Source organism: Psammomys obesus, unplaced genomic scaffold (assembly GCF_907164565.1).
Source record: "Psammomys obesus unplaced genomic scaffold, mPsaObe1.curated_primary_1811, whole genome shotgun sequence".
Classification (NCBI taxonomy): Eukaryota; Metazoa; Chordata; class Mammalia; order Rodentia; family Muridae; genus Psammomys; species Psammomys obesus.
Genome location: NW_026585609.1, coordinates 3,181,345 through 3,186,052, shown reverse-complemented (window position 1 = coordinate 3,186,052; position 4,708 = coordinate 3,181,345).

Below are 4,708 nucleotides of genomic sequence, written 5' to 3'. Positions count from 1 at the left end.
TTGTTTTTGTACATTGCCATGGCTTCTCTGAGGATATGAGCTTTCTAAGCCAGGGAGAAGCTGAATTCCTGTGTGTGGGGGACCCTCCATTATGCTGTGGCTTTGATTTGTGTTTTTGAATGCTTCATCATCGGAACCAACAAGTGGAAAGTCTTTGAGTGTTTCGTTGACACAGCGCCTGAGTGTAGCCTTCCCAAATTCTCCCCCATCTTTTCTATTTTATTAATTCAATATAGACTTTTGTAATGTTGGAGGTTATAGACCCCGTGAATTCAAAGTGACTTTGAGTAAGAGAAAGTTTATACTGTTTTAAGGATTGCTTTGCACACTGTGCTATGGAGGGGTCAGCTAACTGCAAAGTGTTTCTTCCTGCCCTCGTAGGCCTTTCAAACTACTGTGGCTTTCCAAGACCCAGAAGTGCAAATTCGATGAAAAATGAATTATTAATGTCTGGCTCTCACAGCAATAGAATATTTTGGCTCAAAGCCTCATATGTCTTCCATGTTTTTAAACTTTTTTTTTTATTAATATAAACTCCTGACCCTTTAGTGAGGTGTCTTCTTTTGAATCAGAAATTTGCTGGCGTTAATAAACTGGATACTGTTATTTTTAATCAGTGTGGAAGCTTTATTGGGAAGTTTATGAGCTGATTGCAATCAAAATGACAAGTCAAGAGTCACAGACAAATATATAAATGCAACGAAACATTTCCTATGTAGCAAAGGTAGTTTTGGGGTAAACGCAAACACTGACTTATTTGTTTCCCGTCTGAGTGGTTCTGTCTGCACATTGTCCATCACATTCAGTGCAGAGAGGGCTTATCAGATAGTACAAAGCTTCATTGGTCAGAAATTTCTATTCTCCAAAATCTGCTTGTGGGGTAACCCCCAGTGATTACACTATTTGCTTCGGGTATTTTTTTTTTTTTTTTGCATTGTGCCCAGATCATGATTTGTGGTATAGTTGAAGGCACATTAACAAAACGTTGAATCCCAGTCCTAAATATAAAATCAGCTTAAATGTCCTGGCTAATAGAAACGAGAACGTGTGTATTGGTTATTCTAGGGCTCTGCAGTTCAACGTGGATTCTTTTCATCCTTTAATGTTGTCATGGTCAATCCTATGAGCTCATCTTGGAAAACTTAGAGCCACCAACTCAGGGTCAAAAATCCAAAGAGCAAGTAGGCTACATCTACCAGTGGTTAGCATGTTTCTCTGAAGTACAAATGGCAGCAGCTACGTCAATGCATGTTGTGTGTATTTGTGCGTACACATGTTCATATGTGCAGGTAGAGGCAAGGGGTCACGTGCCTACCTTGACCTCTCTTCATCTTATGTTTCAGACAAGGTTCCTCACCAATTAAGCTAGTCTGGCTGGCTCACAAGCCCAAATATCTTTATATGTGTGCTTGAACAGAACTGAGATGGTATGTGTGAGCTGCCACCTCAACTTTTTGCATGAGTTTTGGGGATCCAAACTTAGGTCCTCATGCTTGCATGGCAAGTATTTTACTTACTGAGCCATTTCTTCATTCTGGTAGTTACATTTTTTTTTTAAAATTGGGCAAGCAATAAATAGTGACACTCCCACTGCCGTGCTCTTGCATCATGGTTGTTTACCAAACAGCCTCTCTGAAAATCATTTATTAATCTATAAATGAAGAAAACAATTTTCCTAATTGTGGACCAAAAATCAAATATAGTGTTCCATCCTAAAAAGAAGCTATTCTATTCTGATTATGATTAAAAACATGACCATGTATATTTTAAGACAAAGATAACCTCCATATGTTTGGATTTATAGTATTGGTTCCAAAAGGGTAAGTATCTAAATGACCCCTCCTGGCTCCCTGGGCTGTGGCTTCTAAGAGACAGTGTGGTTATGATTACCTTAATGTGACTGTCATTCCCAGGAGCATCACTAAGCCCTTGGAGAATGTCTGTGGTCTAGGTTTTGTGGGATGTCTTCTCCTTGCTATGCTTCACCTCTATATGAGCAACACGGCTTCTTAGAGGCTCCAGGCTACCATCAGTCAATTATGGGGCCTCATAGTTTACCAAATGTAGTCTTCTATTCCCATCTGGTCAGTTTATGAAATGACTTTAGACAAAAATGACACTCCAAAAATAGTTATAAAAAATAGCATAAATGAAAACATCATTTTTTGAACAAAATATTAGGCACTAGTGAATAAGTATAAGTTATGTATCATGACCTTGGGTTTACATTTGCACTTCCTATGTAGAAATACATGCCCTGAAAACATGAATGTTACTTTGGAGAGGGAGACATATGATTTCAGTCTTCTCTTCATTTAGTGACATATTCTTTTCTGCATATATTAACATGAACTCGTTTGTTAAATTTAGTCATACTCTTTCTGACATTTTCACATCCAACCTGTTTTGCATGCCTTCTGTGTGACAGTAAGAATATTGGATGACTTTATATAAAAATTTTCCAGATGGTGTGAAGAGGAAATAATTATCTCTACAGATGAGAAAACTGAAGCTTACAATGTTAAAGTAATTTAGTTACTATCATTAGGCTAGTTTGCTCATTTTTCTTGATGCTTGCGCAGATCTACCAAGACGTTCTAAAGACATGAGCATACAGTGATGTGAGTTACTTGGGGAAGACATGTGATAGTAATGGTTAGAGAGTGAAACCAAATCCTAAGATTGGAAGGATCAGGCATGATAACTTAGGAAGGTACAAAAAGGCAGACTCTTGATGAAGACAAATAACAGGTGTTCATTGTGCCTCAACCTGCTCTTGGAATCTTCAAAATTCCCCAGTTTGCATAGGGCTAACTTACCTCATTTCAAACACTGGCTATGATAGATAAGGACACATACGAAAGAAGTCAGATCCTGTACATTCCTGTTTCCTCATTTGCCAAATACACGTCATTAACAAGTTAATAATTTTGAGAAGTCTAACTCTTATGGTTAAAAGAGTTATATTTACCTCTTTGTAGATTAAATTACTAACTAAAAAGTATTATTGCAATAAGTGTTATTTTATAAACAATCATTGAGCGCTGTTTTCCTTTCTTTTGTATTTTACTCACTTTCCTTCACTTTTGCTACCAACCAAGACCACTCTTCAGACCTCTTATTCAGGCTCCTCCATCTGATGAACTTGCTTTTGTATTTTAATCTCACAGCTACAGGCAAGCAGTTGCATGTAATTCTTACCTTTTCCTTAAGCCAAATCAATACAGAAATCAACAAACTGTTCTGGACATCATGAAGAATGGGAGGAAAAAGGCCTTTCTGGTCAGGTCTGTGGAATCCAAATCTAAATTGAAAATTTCTACCTTCCCTTTGACCACATTTTTTAGCAAAGGTCAAGGCTAATGCCCCTAGTCTCCAAAACAATAGTTTTCTTATTTCCTAGTAGTTTAAAAAAAAATCACTTTGTATTTATTTATGTGTGTTTCTCTGTGTGTAAGTACACATGTGTAAATACTCATGGGGGACAGAAAAGGACATCAGATCCCCTGACACTGAAATTACGGATGGTTATGAGTCCCTGATATGAGTGCAGGGAATCAAACTCAGGCCCTCTGTAAGAGCAGCGCATGCTCTTAACCGCTAACCATCTCTCCAGTCCTCATCGTTATCTTTACCTTCAACATATTCTGTATCTTAGCGGAGAAATTCTAAAACTCTTCTGCTATCCACAGTTTCTCCATGCTCCTTTTCACAATTTCAGCTGTGTTCACCTGTCAATCCCCCATTCTTCTTCCACTGGGTAATAACAGTAAATACAAGAACTCACTGAGACTCAATTGAAGTTGTTCTCAGGCCTGCCCTCATCTGTTTTGGCTCCTTGGCTCTTGATATTATTTGTATTCTATTTATACTGGTTTCTTTAGCCAGCCACACTTACCCGGGCTCATATCACACAATTGGCTCCTTACACGACTTCCACAAATGAAGTCTGTTTAATGTTTAAAACTTCATGATGAAAGAAAAGCTTTCAAACTTGTCATTCCTCAATTCCCTGTGTAGTCTTTGACATTCATAATCTTTTAAAAAAAGATTAAAATGAAAGATGTTGCCTATTCATGTGTGTGTGTGTGTATGTGTGTGGTGTATGTGTGTCTGATATGTATGTGTGTATGCTCATGTCTGTGGGTGCTTCTGTGGGCAGAGACTAGAGGTCATTGTCAAGTGTTTTCTTCCTTTGCTGCTGACTTAATCTTTTGAGACAGGGTCTCTTGTTGAAACTTGAATTCACAGATTCAGTAAGACTAGCCAGCCTGCAATTCCCAGGGATCCCAGTCTCTACCGCCCAGGCATGTGTTCAGCCCAGCTTTTTGCACGGCTGCCGAGAGTCTAAGCGCAGGTCTTGCTCAAGTCCTTGTTATAAAATGGCTCCTGTAGAATTTGAACATAGCATACATACATTCTCTCATAACTTCTTTAGATCACTTGTAATATCTACTGTCATGTAAATGCTATGTAAGTAAGTGTTATTCTATATTTATTATTTAGGGAATGAAAAAATGTATCTTACCCACCAAGTTGCCTTTGAAGCCCAGGGTCATCCCTGCCCTGCATTTTTTAAAAACTCATATGTCAGGTTGTTCTATGCTAATATTTTCAGTCCATTCATTGTATCTCTGTCACCACCGCCTTCCTAGACCAAGTCTCCATCTCATTCTTTTAGTTCTGGGCAAGAGTCTCCTAATGTCTC